We start from the raw sequence: 15,841 nt of genomic DNA, 5'->3' as shown, positions 1-15,841 counted from the left end.
TTATTGGTGGTCTGGGAGCAGGCACCGTCTCTACGGGATGGGGTAATGAGGGGATGGCAGGGGGAGAGAAGCTGCAGAGAGTGTGTAAGACTACAACTCTGCTTCCTGGTCCCAACCCTGGATGAGTCACGGTTTGGAGGATTTAAAAATTGGCCAATTTCTAGAATGAAATAGCTGCTCCATCCAAAGTGATACTAATAGAAGTATAAACAATAAGCTCCAGCCCCCTGTAACCCTCATTTGGGTAAGTGGTTGAAGATGATTGAGTGTGAAAATAAAGACATTTTAATATAAGATACAGTGGATACAAAATAAATTCAAGTTACTGAATATGTGTTGAGAATTAAACAAAATCATCATCGAGAAATGGAAGAAGTACAGCATTATTTAAATTCTGTCATCAAATACTGACTAGTTGTAATTAAAGATAAGTGAGGGAAGACAACAAGATGCATAGTAACACTGCAATATTTTATACATTTTCTTTTCCTTTTTTTTTAACTTTTAGATTAAAAACATTTTGGGTTGAGTACTTCAGAAGCCATCAATGGAAATTTTAATTGCAAAACCATCTAGGATCCATGGCCAATGGCGTTCCTGCCCCCCCAAAAGAGATGACTGATGCTGATGACAGAGGTTGGAGAAAAATGTCCAGACTGGTCTGAGGTGATAGAAAAACTCCAGTAACTTTGATACCTCTCCTTACTGCCAAAGAATGCACAAGTCAAACCTTGAAGAAGATGTGCCACAGCAGCAGAAGACCACATCGTGTGCCACTGCTGTCAAAGAACAACGTAAAACTGGAAAAACGTTGCCTGGTCTGATTATTCTGGATTTCTGCCACGACATTCAGATGATCAGAATTTGGTGTAAACAATGTGGAAGCATAGATATATCCTGCCTTTTCTCAACAATTCATACTGCTGCTGTGATGGTTTGACAAATGCGTGATTCCATAATTGAAAAGGTATATCCACACCAACCTGAGTGATTTTGTTGTGATTTGCCAGGAACATGGACAGGTTCTGAGACTCCTGAATAGACGAGGGTTCGGACATTTTTCTGAGAAACTGAGCCGCTCTGATGAGGTTAAAAAAAGAAAAAAAAAAAAGAAAAAAGAAAAAAGCATTTTAGTCACTTCAAATTCAAATCAAGAAAACTTGCATCTGTGAAATGAACCCGTTGTGGTGATTAGTAGGCAGGAAAATCTACACAACTTGTTCCTTCAAGCCCAAAGGGGACAGAAAATAGTCTTCAAGGCTGATGCTGCTATCTAGTGTCTGTGATGAAAAATCAGCAGTGTGGCTTCCACAGTGTCCTTTTCTGTTTTCAACAAACTAGGAAGTGGCAGGGGTGGTGGCCAAGTGGTTAGTGTGCTCTGATTTGCTGTGGCAACCCCAAATGAAAACAAGGGAGCAGCCAAAGGGACTTACTTTTACCAACTAGGAAGTAGTGCCTGTGGGCATGAAGATGCTAAGGGTTAATAATGGTGATGATAATAATATATATAATAATAATAATAATAATAATAATTTCCTTTGTCATTGTACATTCATACAATGAAATTTGTACTTGGAATTTAACCCGTCCTAATTACAGTTGTACATAATCAAACCACTAGGAGCAGTGGGCAGCCAGAGTCCAGCGCCCGAGGACCAACTTCAGGTGCAGAGACGCTGCCTTGGTCAGGGGCAGAGGGAAAATAGATCCTAAATAAGCACGTTTTTGATTGTGGGAGGAAGCCGGAGCACCCACAGGAAACCCACACAGACACGGTGAGAACATGCAAACTCCACACAGAAAGGGTGGGAAGTGATCCCATGACCTTCTTGCGGTGAGGTATCAGTGCTAACCACTAAGCCAGCATGCCAACCACCATGGCAGATAGGTAGAGTAAGTATAGCAGCAAAAAGGATGTGGTCATGTCTTTTAGGATAGAATTTCATGGTAACCAAATACTCTGTAAAACTGCATCATGTCATAGAAAACAGTTCATTTAGGGGTAAAATCTGCTGCCTCTTTTGAGCTCTGTTGATATTGTTGTCCATGGGAAAGTCCTGGAATCGTTTGAAGCCTATTGTCCTTGTCACTAGCTGGTAGACATTCCAAAACACAAACTGATTTGATGGAAATATCACCTTTGACCTCAATGACCATGACCTGAATGAATGACCTTCAGTCAACTTTTCCAGTGCAATTCTAAAACCCAGTTATGTATGTGCCAATTTTGGTCCCACTTAGGGTGTTGACAATCAAATTCATTGACCTCAATGACCTTGACCTTTGTGTAAAGGGGGGGGGTACTTTTGATTTTAATGATCTTGACCTCTGTCAAAATGAACCAGGGCAATTCCAGGGATGACAGATTCCCCCCGATCTACATACCAAGTGTGGTGCAAATCGACCAAAGGACTTGGCGCGACCAGGGGAACAAACAGACAGACATTACTGAAATTACAGTATGATACCGTTTGTAGGCGGAGTGGTCATTCTTGACACTGCATTTCATGTTCTTCAGTTCATCAAGCACAGCGAACATGTTGATGAACTTGCCAAGGGTGAGTAGGTAAGCCTCTGACACGAAGTCTTTCTGCGCTCAGTGTGACACAAACGTCGAACCTCTCCACAGAAGCGATCGATTGCTGTGCGCTGAAAAAGGAAAGAGTAAGAACTATGTTCAAAGAACCTGACCAGGTAACAGTCAAGAAGAAGCAACAATGATGGAATGTAAGATGTTACCTGGAAATACATGAAATTCATCAGCTTAGTAACTTCAGGCTCCAGGACTTCCACAGTCTTCTCATAGATCTCTACTCTGTTCGGCTGTTCATTGCACTTAACCTAATTTAAAAATATGCTATGAGGCTAAAGGTTTTGTCTTACAAGACAATGTGTTTCAATATCCTTCACACAGTGGTTACCTGTGGTATAGCACGTGAACAACTCCTCCACGTGTAGAGCATGATGGCATATTCCTGCCCCTCCTCCAACATCTCATTCTAAATGAAACAAAGCACATATCTCTACTGACCACAATGAACTGAAAATCAATATTATTATTTCAACTCAGCATATTTACAACAACAGCAGACAAACCCAACACATGCACATACATCACTGCTTCTATTGTCAGTAAATGAGTCCAAGTTGTCAAGGTTTTGCTTTTGAGCTGTGAAAAGTGCCCTGGCTTCCAAACAAAGTGCTGTTTGATTCAAAGCCAGAACAATTATCCCTCAATAATTAGAGACAAAGCACTACTGTGGCTCTTCACCACAATCAACAGCATTTGTCCCAGAATATTTGTTGTTCACCCGGATGCTAGGAAACAGCCGGCAAGTCCCCTACCAGACCCCAAACCCAAAAAAACCTTTTAATCCTGTTCTCTAAAACTACTTTCCCAACCGAATTATCACTGCGTTAAAACAAAGAATCAACATTTAAAGGAAGCCTGAGTGAGTCGTAGAGTGATGTGAGTCGTACCATGCTCGAGTGGACAGTTGCCTGCTCGATGTATCTGGCGATGCCGGTGACAAATGCATTTCGGTCCTCAAAGTTGGTGTTGAAGTTGGGCTGTGAAAAGATGAACATTTTATTTACATTAATTTAAAAAAATGGTAGTGGTAAGAATTTCAGATTTTTAATAAGGCCAAAATACTGGAAGAGTCTCCTAAGCTAAGAATCACACAAAACATAGTCACAAAGCAGTACCGTTTTATGATTTTAGTGTTTTATTAACAGGACTCATCCCAAACTACACTTTGACATTTGTTCTGATTTGATTCATTGGAGGAAACTGGCCTTTAAAAGCAGCCATTAGAAACACATTCAGTGTGTGGACTGTATTGCATTCATTTTCACTAATGATGTAACATACCGAGGGCAGCACGGTGGCTTAGTGGTTAGCACTGTTGCCTCACAGCGAGAAGGTTGGGGTTCGATTCCCATGGCCTTTCTGTGTGGAGTTTGCATGTTCTCCCAGTGTTTGCATGGGTTTCCTCCGGGTGCTCCGGTTTCCTCCCACACCAAAGACATGCGGGTTAGGTGGATTGGAATCTTTAAAATTGTCTGTAGGTGTGTGTGTGTGGGTGTGTCTGTGTTTGTCTGTCTATTGTGGCCCTGCGACAGACTAGCATCCTGTCCTGGGTGTACCCCGCCTCGTGCTCTATGACTGCTGGGATAGGCTCCAGCCCCCTGCGACCCTTAACTGGACTAAGCGGTAGAAGATGGATGTAACATACCTCTGATTTTCTTTTTTGGTAAGACATGTCTTCCTTACAAAAGCTCATGGAAATACCACTGTTTTGTCACAACCCCAAACAAATTCTCTGTCATTTTTTTTATAATATAGTCAAACCTACTAATCACTTTTTACAAAAACATTTTTATATTCTAAATTATATAACACCTAAATAGCTCCTTGTTATTTGACTAGTGGTTTGTATGTCATGTGATTTTAGTCATTCATCCCATTTACCATTTTATTCCATTTGTCATGCAATTTTGGTTTTGTACCATTGCACACCGTGACCACTGCACACTCACTCTAGCAGTGACAGCGCTTAGCTAAAAAACAAACATGGCGGGGTTTGTTCTGATGACAGAAGACTATCTGAACAAGCTTAGACGTGTTCATTCTTCCAACACACACAAAAAAATCCAGTACGCTGTAAGCCATCTGGAGGCATTTGCAGTAATTCACTGGGACATCTCTAGTTGAAGTAAAAAAAGCTGTTGGGTGAAGAACTCGTCAAATTTCTGTTGCAATTTTTCACTGGACTAAGGAAAGCAGACGTCAGTCTGTACATGAAGAACTCAATGCACGGCATCAGGTACAGACTGTATAGTCATTTTAAGACCATGAGAGATGTGATATTACCAAAACTGACTGATATTTAAAGTTCATGTTCGATTGTTTGGAACCTCTTGACCTCAAATGACCAGTGATGCACACCAAAATTTAAATCTCTTTTCTTTTGTTTATAAATTAATGAAATACCAATGATCCATTTTAGGTGTTATATAAAATAAATAATGAATGTTCTTTCATTCGTGCAATGGAAAGATTTCATGAGGTGAAAAATGAAATGTTCCATTCAATAAAGACAAACATGCAACTTAGCTTCATAAATCAGATTGATTTATAGGATAATTAACAGGAAATTAGTAGCGAGAAGATGGATCATCATGCAGTTGCAGAGCAACAAGTGCTGCAGGAAGCACCAACCTGATACATGACTGATGAGGGGAGGGGCTCAATGCATGGCTGCTGGTCCGGGAGCGGCAGCTCCTCCAGCAAATCCACGTTGGACAGGGCATCCTCTAATGTCACTGCAGATGTCATATTACTGCAAAGATTAAAGTGAAGCCCAGTTACACTGCTGTTCAGAAAACACATACAAAAACAAAGGTACTTTGTAAGACTGTCAACTGTACGGTCAACTGAGGCAGAATGAATGATTGGTTTTCAGTCCAAAAAAAGTAAAAAAAAAAAAACAAAAAAAAAAACAAACAAATCAATCAACTGTTCACTGGATCAATCTAAAACTTGAATGGTACAATGAAATTTTAAGGTTAAACAACAAAAACACACCAGGCAGCACAGCGGCGTAAACTATACCACGCATCCCAAACAGAAGGTCCCTGGTTCAAACCCATCTGTGCCTCATTCTCCACATACATCTGGAGTAGGGCTGGGTGCTAAAACAATCATGACAGCATATCATGATAAAATTTAGCTTGCAAGGTAACAAAGTAAGTTTGGACATTATAACACTACAACAAGCAGAAACACACGTGACATCACGTGGCATTGGTAAGATGACTACAAAGTGTTGTCAGAGCAGCAACAGTGGAGGGAGGGAAAGAAAGCGACACTATGTAAACAACGATTATATAAAACTTTTGTGCACAGTGCAAGTTTTGCATTTCAGCAAGACAATGCCAAGCCACATTTTGCACGTGTTACAACAGCGTGGCTTCATAGTAAAAGAGTGCGGGTACTAGACTGGCCTGCCTGCAGTCCAGACCTGTCGCCCATTGAAAATGTGTGGCGCGGGTTCCGGTGACGTCATCCTACCAAATGGAAGCTTAGGGCGATAGCTCTCCAGAGGTCTTGAATATTTCACCCATTTAAGTATCAGAATTTAATACTTTGCAATAACAAGGTGAGGGGGAAACGGGGTGAACATGAAGAGAAGAAAATACGACACAAAGCTACGGCTAAAGACTATGCAAACAAAAACAATGCGACAGAGGACCCACCACTTCAAGAAGCTAGCGAAGAAATGCTAACGCTAATATCAGTGCTAACAGTGAATCTGATCCCATCAGTCTGGCGACAGTGCTGGGAGAAATACGGGGATTTCGTAAGGAATTCCAAGACTTTAAAACTGACCTGACCAACGTGAATCTAAACATCGCTGAAGCTGAAACTCGAACTGACCAAGTGGAAGGCCGTGTCCAAAACATGGAGCATGTACTGACCAAGATGATAAAAATCATGAGGGAGCAAGAAGGTAAACTTATCAGTCAAGAAGCAAGATCCAGGCGCGACAATCTGAGAGTGTACAATATCCCGGAGGGGGCAGAGGGCTCATCCATGGCGAGCTTCATGGAGAAAGCCCTCCGGAGCAGTCTGGACATCCCTGAGTCCATCAGCCTTGACATTGAGAAACACACCGGGTTGGAGCCCCGAACTCACGGGGAGAAGAAGATAAACCATGCTTGATATTAATTAAGTTTGTCCGCTTCACAACTAAAGAAGAAGTTTTACGCAGAGCATGAGCCAAAAAGACTGTGCTCCTGGAGGGAAGAAGAATCTATTTTGACCAGGACTATCCTCCTACTATCCTTCAGAAGTGTAGAGAATACGCTGAAGCTAAACGAGCGCTGAAAGAGCAAAACATCAGATTTCAAACTCCCTTCCCCGCTAAACTGAGGGTGTTCTATCGAGACAGGACTGCACTTTACCAGACGGCAGAGGAGGCGATGGTGGACATGAGAGCGAGAGGTTTCACTGTCACAAAGGTAACACCCAAGGAGAGCCTGGCGGCGCAGCTGGCATGGTCGGCGTGGCAAGTAGTGGAGGATCGGCTGCGACGGGACGCCGAGGAGCAGCGGGAGCGAGGCATCCGAAAGAAACTTCAGGTTTTCAGGAGACGCACGAGGTCCGCCTCCGAGGACTAGTGAGGATTCATAAGTATATAACAGGCCATCCGGTAAGGTTCATAGAAATTGTTACTCTTCTCCTATACCAAATGAAGATATCTAAGTGGAGAGACTTTTAATAATTGAGAAATGGACACATTTATCTGTCTTCGGGGCGCTCTTTCATTCCAAAGGAGAGGTTTACCCCTAGTGGTAGCTGATAGACATAACACCTTGCAGGGTCAGTTACGAGAGACCCCTACCTTGGAATCACAGTTTTTATGGGTGGACACTTGTTTCTTTTTGTGTTGTTGTTTAGTGTTCGCGTTTTTAAAGGGAGTTGACCATTTTTATACATTATGACTCTGTGTACTACATAAATACAATAAGTAATGAATAATAGCAGTATTAAGTGTATCTCATTTAATGTAAATGGGCTCACAAACCCTATTAAGAGGAGTAGAATCTTAACCAAAATGAGGAAAGAAGGCACCATTGGTATACTTATAGGAAACTCATCTAGATAATAAAGAACACGAGAAATTAAAGAGAATGGGATTCATAAATATGTATTCTTCATCATATAAGTCTGGTCGAAGACGAGGTGTGGTGATTCTTATTTCAAAATCTCTAAATTTTGAAAAATCATTTGAACTGAAGGATAAAGAGGGGAGATTTGTACTCGTAAGGGGAAGTATTGCTGGGAACCTGGTTACATTTATATCTATGCAACACCAGGAAGTGACTTGGGTTTCTTTAAAAAAAATTATAAACGTCAATGTTACAGAAACTCAAGGCTTCTTAATATGTGCTGGGGATCTGAACATTCGTCTTCAACTGGAACTCGATAGCTCCAATAGAAAGATCCCTGAATCAAACAACTTGTATAAGAAGATCTCTGCTCTTTTTGAAGAAGTGGGTTTGATTGACATCTGGAGATCTTTACTTTATACCAGAATTGACTTTTATAACATTTAGAAAAGATAAGATAAGACTGAAAATGGTGGGATGGGGACGATAGATGTGAGTGATCGTGCACCATTATATCTGCTGATTAATTTAGATTTATGCCGTAAGGTAAACACTTGGAAATTAAACTCAAATTTGCTCAAAGATAATAATTTTAAGAAACAAATTAAGAAAGACAAAGGAATTTCTGGACATAAATAACAATGGGGAAGTTTCCCCTCCAATTTTGTGGGACACCTTAAAAGCAGTCTTAAGGGGGAAAATTATAGCAATATCCTCTTATAAGAAAAAAATAAGAAACAAAAGGTTAGAAGATTTACAAAATGATTAAAAAAAAAAAAAACTAGAAAGTAGACACACAAAGACCCCTTCACTAAATACTTGGAAGAATTGAAAATTGTTAGAAATGAAATAAATATTTTGAATACCCAGGAAATTAAAAAAAATTAATGTTTTTGAAACAAAAGTACTATGACAGTGGATCAAAATCAATGAAAATACTAGCTTGGAAGTTAAAAAAGAAAATAGCAGATAGTACAGTAACAAAAATTAAGGACCCAAAAACAAATGACATTGTGACTAAAGGAAATTCATAGACCATTTGAAGATTTTTATAAAGCATTATACTCAAAAGTTCCTGGAGAAAATGGAAAATACACTGACAACTTTTTGAATTCACTCAATCTACCAAAGCTAAATACAGAGCAAAATGAACAAATGATGGCAGATATAACCGAAGCGGAGCTTAAGAGTGCCATCAGTAGACTGAAATCAAATCGATCCCAAGGCGCTGATGGCTATACTGCCGAATGGTATAAAGAACTAAAAAATGAACTGATCCCAATAATACTCCCCACTAAATTGGGTGCTGAAAAAGGCACAAACACCCCCGAGTTGGAAACAAGCTATTATTACTGCTGTACCTAAAGAAGGTAAGGATAAAACTGAGTGCGGATCATATAGGCTAATACCAGTTTTAAACATTGATTACAGACTCTTTACCTCTATAATGGCCAGACGAATGGAGGAATTCTTACCAATGCTGCTACATAATGACCAAACGGGATTCATAAGAAACTGACAGACACAAGATAATAAACGTAGAACTCTTCATGTAATAAACCAAATAACAAAAGATAAAACAGAAGCTGTACTGGTGAGTGTTCACGCTGAGAAAGTGTTCGACTCAGTAAATTGGGATTTTCTGTATAGAGTATTACATAGATTTGGGTTACATGAAACAGTTATTCAAACAATAAGGCCTTGTATACAAACCCTACTGCAAGGATAAAGGTTAATGGATATTTATCTGACAGTTTTACATTACAAAGAGGAAATAGACAGGGCTGCGCATGGTCCCCTTTTGTTTGCATTATATTTAGAACCTTTGGCCCAATCCATAAGAGAAAATCAAGATATTAAAGTGTTACCATCAAAGGGAAGGAGCACAAGCTTGCTTGTTATGCTGATGATATTTTGATTTATTTAGGACAATCTACAAACTCCCTACCAAGACTGATTCATCTGTGTGAGCAATATGGTAAAATGTCTGGGTACAAAATTAATATGAATAAAACTCAAATGCTTCCCTACAATTATAATCCACCTGGGGAAGTTCTTGTCAGATACCCAATGGTGTGGCAGGCCAAGTCCTTAAAATACCTGGGTATTAACATACCAAAGGACCAAACAAAACTCTGAGATAAATTATGTCCCATCGCAAAATAAAATTAATGACGACATAAAAAGATGGAATTTGATTCCTTTTTTTACTCTACATTCACGAATTGAATGCATTAAAATGAATGTTTTACCAAGGCTACTGTATTTATTTCAGACCCTTCCTATACCCATTGACCAAAATGTATTTAATGAATGGGACAAAATAATATCACAATACTTATGGGAGGGAAGAGGCCTAGAGTCCGCTTTAAAACCTTACAATCTGCAAAAGAAAAGGAGGATGGGGCCTGCCATCTTTAAAGAATTATTACCATGCAGCACAGATGAAGACAGTAATAAATTGGTGTGATGTATCTTATAATGCTCAATGGAAAATTGAGGAGAAAACCTTCTCTGTCCCGATTCAATCTACATTGGCGGACCCCAAATCCAAAAATACATAGATGATGTTGGTAGTCCTTGGGTGAAATGCACTCAGTATGGAAAAATGTGGTGAGAGAATACAATCTGGATAAAGACATTGCAGTATTGAAATGGTATGCATATGACTGAATTTATACCAAATGATTAGATACACAATTTAAAATTTGGACCACCAGAGGACTACCAATAATAGGCAATTTATTAAAAATGGTAAATTGGTAAGTTCTGACATGCTGAAACATAAATAACTTGGAAAGACAAGACTTCTACCGATATTTACAAATACGACATTATACACAAAGGTAGACACGGTATCTGATGTTAATTTGGTTTGATAAATTTGTTTAAAAATGCATACATTGGTAAGGGCACTAAGGAATTAATTTCTCTTGTATATACGTTTTTGCTAAATCATACATCATACTCAACTGGGATTGTTAGGGCACTATGGGAGAAAGAAGCAGGATGGAATCAATATGACTGAGAAGGAATGGACTTGTGTGTGGAAACATCAGTAGGAATGTACTTCCTCTCAAATGGAGAGAATTTGGATGGAAAACCTTGATTCGATATTTTATTACGCCATGCCAGAAGTCTCATTATGATGGAATCCTCCTGTTTGTTGGAGAAAATGTGGAACTCAACGAGCCAATTACTTCCATATTATGTGGGACTGTCCGCTAATTAAACTATATGGAATGACATTCATAGAACCTTGCAAGAAATTTTTAAATGTGTTATTCATTTTGATATTAAAACAATCTTATATGGAAACTTGCCACAAGATTGGATGAAAAGGGATAAATTCCTTTTCAGTATTTTGTTGGTTGCAAGTAAGTGTATAACTAAAAAATGGCTATCACAGGAAATACCACACTGGACAACATGGTGGGAAATAACAGAGATTTATAAAATGGAAGAGATGATGGCATTTATAAAGAACAGACAGGCCTGGTTTATTTTGAGCTGGAAGAAATGGGTTGAATACATAAATCTGAAAAGGCCCAATCTCATTCTGAAAATGTATGGGTAATGCAAGTGTCTGTCATTGAGTCAGTGCTTTTGTCATTGGTGTAGAGTCTCGGTCACTCCCTTTTGTTCCTGTTTTGTTGTGTTTTGTTTCTTTCTATATGATGGAAATGTACAAAGGAAACTTCGATTATTGATATTTGTGCATATCTGTACATACTAAATGTATCCATCATTATTTAAAATTTATAAATAAAGAATTAAAAAAAAAGTGTGGCACATTATGAAGCACAAAATACGATAATGGAGACCCCGGACTGTTGAACAACTGAAGTCATACGTCAAGCAAGAATGGGAAAGAATTCCACCTACAAAGCTTCAACAATTAGTATCCTCAGTTCTCAAATGCTTATTGAGTGTTGTTAGAAGGAAAGGTGATGTAACAGTGATAAACATACCACTGTCCGAGCTTTTTTGAAACGTGTTGCTGGCATCCATTTCAAAATGAGCAAATATTTGTACAAAAACAAAGTTTATCAGTTTGAACATTAAATATCTTGTCTTTGTTGTGTATTCAATTGAATATAGGTTGAAGAGGATTTGCAAATCATTGTATTCTGGTTTTATTTACATTTTACACAACGTCCCAATTTCATTGGAATTGGGGTTGTACTTTGCCATTTGGTAGCTTACAGCTGTAATACCTGGGTGTCAGTTTTTGGGGGTGAGTGTTACCGCTCAATACAGTCTTAAAATTACAACACTTGGGTGTGAGTCTGGGACACTGTGAATACTTTCTGCACCCCTAATTTTTGGCCTTTACAATTGTGCACTTAGGCGTTAGTCACTGGGTGCATGTCCCTTACTGCTACACCCACACACACTAATGTCTACTGCATTGGTGCATGCATGCTAGCTGTCTGCGTCTGAGCCTAGAGGACGGCCATACTTTATGCCCATCATGCCTTGGACATGGACACTTGAAACAAGCACTCGCAGCCAATGCTTGTTTCAATTGTGTTTCTTTGCCGATGACTGGCAGATTGGTTAGACTGACCAGGCCTGAAGCAGAGATATTCTCTGCAACACGGGCATCACACTCACATAAGTGACTGCATGCTGAGCCCCTTACTGCTATGGCAAAGAAGGGAAGCCATGACCTGATATTGTCTGACGAGACTGACAACCCAGCCTCTGAATTTGCTCAGATAAAGTTATTGCTTCTTTCTCTGCAGCTTCTGCTGCTCCTTTCACAGAGCAGTTGGCACCTTCTTGTGACTATAATGAGGGGGAACTGACCCCCCCCCATCGTGATGACGATGTGGTGTTGACTGCAGCATCTGAGCCATTGTTTAGTGGGGGCCAGCAGGGTCGGATTGGGGCCCATGACCAGGGGGAACGTTCAACCTGTCCTTCCGTCACAGGCTCCCAAGCTTTAGACCAGGGGTGGCCAAGTTAGGTCCTCGAGAGCCCCTGTTTGAGGCTTGCAGCGGATCACTACACAACCTGCCTGTTGTCCCAGGCTAGGTTTTTTGTGCTGTGGCCCAACAGACCCCGGAGCATGCTGTTCAAGCTAACAGGTCTCGGGAGCAATTTGCTGAATTACAGCGCAATCCCAGGCACCAACCTAAGCATGCAGATGGATTCAATCCTGCTAACTGATGTGTTCCCTGGGATCGGGGTCTATCGCGTCAGCCCTCCCAGCAGTCCACCTTTCAGCCACCCACGGACGAACCTCCCAGAAATGACCAGCAGGACAGACAGGCCCGTCATGCTCGCCCCTCAAAATTATCACAGGGCAGTAGCAGTCAGGTTTGACACCTGGTATGGGGTCACCGGTTATTTTTCCCAAACAGTTCAACCGGTGGCGGGAGTTCATCTTTAATCAATGGGTGATTTCCACCTTGGTCAGAGGCTACAATATTCAGTTCAACTGTCATCCCCCAAGTTCAATGGTATAAAAGTCACAGTTGTTACAGTTGTTACAGACCCAGTGAGCCATAGAGCGGGTCCACGGTTCAGATCACCTACAGGGTTTTATTCAACTTATTTTGTAGTTCCAAAGAGGATGGTGGCTTTCGTCCCATCCTCAACCTCAGAAAGTTAAATCAGTACATGAAAGTGCTGCATTTGCGCATGCTCCCACACAACAGACGTTCTTCAGGCAATTTGGGTGGGGAGTGGTTTACCAGTGTGGACCTGAAGGATGCCTATTTCCACATCCTTGTGTCAGTTCACCACAGGCAGTTCCTCCAGTATGCCTTTGAGGTATGGTCGTACCAGTTCAGAGTCCTCCCCTTTGGGCTCTCACTCGCTCCTCATACGTTCATCAGGTGTGTGGGAGCAGCACTCTCTCCCTTGCAGGCTCGTGGGATACAGATTCTTCCGTATCTCGATGACTGGCTTGTGTGTGCACCGCGCCGGCAGCAAGCACTCCACAACATGTGTTGTAGCTCGGGCTCACTGTGAATCTCACAAACAGCTCCATGGCCCCATGCCAACAGGTGGTTTTTATTGGCATTGTGCTTGACTCACTGGCGATGACAGGACTATATTTCCGGACTATAGAGCGCACCTGAATATTAGCCGCACCCACCAATTTTAAAAAGATAAAAGAAACTGTACATAAATAAGCCGAACTTTCTATAAGCCGCGGGTTTCCACATTGCAATATGAGATATTTACACAGAAATATATCTGACACAAAGATTTTTTTTAACTTTTAATTAAATATGTACCATAAATGTTTTTTTTTGTTGTTGTTTTTTTTTACCTGAAGTGTTACACGTAAATATTGGCATGCATGTCATCCAGAGCATGGTGTCTCTGCTCCACATGGGGGAACTGATTACTTTTAACTTTTTCTTGATATTTCATCACGTGCAGGTAGGATCACATGGAGATGTTATGAGGCACTGTGACTTTTTGGACTTGTTGCGCCAAGGCAGAGAAACGGTGTGGAAGGGTGGGGGGAAGGCTGCGCTCTGCTAACTGATGTGACGGTGCAACTCTGGCGCAAAATGCCAGAGAGGGACTTTTCTTCACTAAAATGAACAGATAAGACCTTACATTTACACTGTGTGTGAAATTACACAGCATGAGGAACGCAGCTTTCAGGAAATCAATTGACAGCATCAATTGACTTAGTTGGAAAAAGCTGTAAAATCCATAAGTTAGTCGCATCATTGTAAAGCCACAGTGTTCAAAGTGTGTGAAAAAGTAGTGGCTTATAGACCAGAAATTACAGTATGCTTTATGTCGTGAAGGCAGGTGTTAGGCTACCGGGAAGGTTCGCAGCCACACAGCGGCTCTGATCTAAAGCCCTTTTCACACCGGTGCTAGTTTGAGTTGCTTTGTGTGGCGTGATGACAATGCAGGAATGTCTGCATCAGGTGCGCGCAGCAGGGGGGCAGAGAGGAAGGTGAGGACGCAGCCTGCAGGTTCTCTGCACAGAGAAATCAGAGTGCAGTGTGGCTGCAGCCATGTCCAAATTTCACTTTTTAATTTTTCTTTTTGGGGCAACACACAACACTTCACAAACATGGTACTCAAATAAAATAACAATAATAATAATAATAATAATAATAATAATGAAATGAAAAAAAACCTGACTGTGAGGCTTGCATGTTCAACCTCCAGCTGAAATGCATCTGCTGAATCACAGAGAAAGAGGGATAAAAAAAAAAAAAAAAAAAAAAAAAATATCACGCAGGGATCCAGTTCACAAACCATAAAACTTAAAATGGTCAAATTTTACAAGTTGGGAGAAACAAAAACAAAGCCACATCCCATCGCCATTTCAGCAAAATGTCAATACTTTGGCTGAGCTGACACCAGGAAAGATCCAAAACTTGTAAAGATGTGAAAAAATAAATGATTACCCAGGAAAACAGAAAGGGATATACTAAATTTGACATTCTCCGTGATGACGCAGCGACACTGTGCCATTGCTTAGGAAGAGCCCTGGACTGTTGATGTTGTTAAAACGCAAAAGTACAGACAGATGCCCAGTTCCGGATCACCTTTCTTAAAGTCCTGCTATACGGAGCCATAATGCAACTGAATATCCTTTATTGGCTATTGATGTATTGGGTATTTGGATGTTATCTAGCTGAAAAAGTCAGGATGGGGTAGCCCTTCTACTTAAAGTGTGAAGCCACATTATGTGTGGTGCAAATATTTGCCGGAAATGGATCACTTTGCCGGTTCTGGATCACGACACTCTGTGTCACTTTGGGGGCATTCCTGGCATCTGGCTGGAGCCATTCTAATGCAGAATGATACACACTGTGCCCGAGAATGCGTTTTGAACACAAAATGATATAAATTATACTTATTAAATGAGAATTTACTTAGTTTCAAAAGGCACTGTTATATGTTTTTACGAGCAAAAAATGAAGTGTGGAGGTGAGATTTCTCCCAATTTCTCCTGAATTAAAAAGTAAAAGCCCCACATTCATGCCCATTCGTGATGTTGAGATGACACCCAAAGTACACATGGCTCACAAGTACTGACACGAGACGGCTGCTTCAGTGATCCACAACCGGCAAATTTTTGCGTCAGAGATAAATGCGTGCAGCAATTAAACAGCAAGACATAACACACTGACATTTTCTACCCAAGTAAGTAAGTATTTTCTCACTCTAGAAC

General features: G+C 40.7%; 1 pseudogene; it reads right to left on the bottom strand.

Moving 5' to 3' along the window:
* Nucleotides 1-714: 714 nt before the first annotated feature.
* Nucleotides 715-15,841, bottom strand: part of LOC117519287 — a 30,991-nt pseudogene continuing 15,864 nt past the window's right edge.

This window comes from Thalassophryne amazonica, chromosome 10 (assembly GCF_902500255.1).
Source record: "Thalassophryne amazonica chromosome 10, fThaAma1.1, whole genome shotgun sequence".
In the NCBI taxonomy this organism is placed as follows: Eukaryota; Metazoa; Chordata; class Actinopteri; order Batrachoidiformes; family Batrachoididae; genus Thalassophryne; species Thalassophryne amazonica.
Note: the sequence above shows the minus strand (reverse complement) of the source record. Positions and strands in the feature narration are given on the sequence as shown.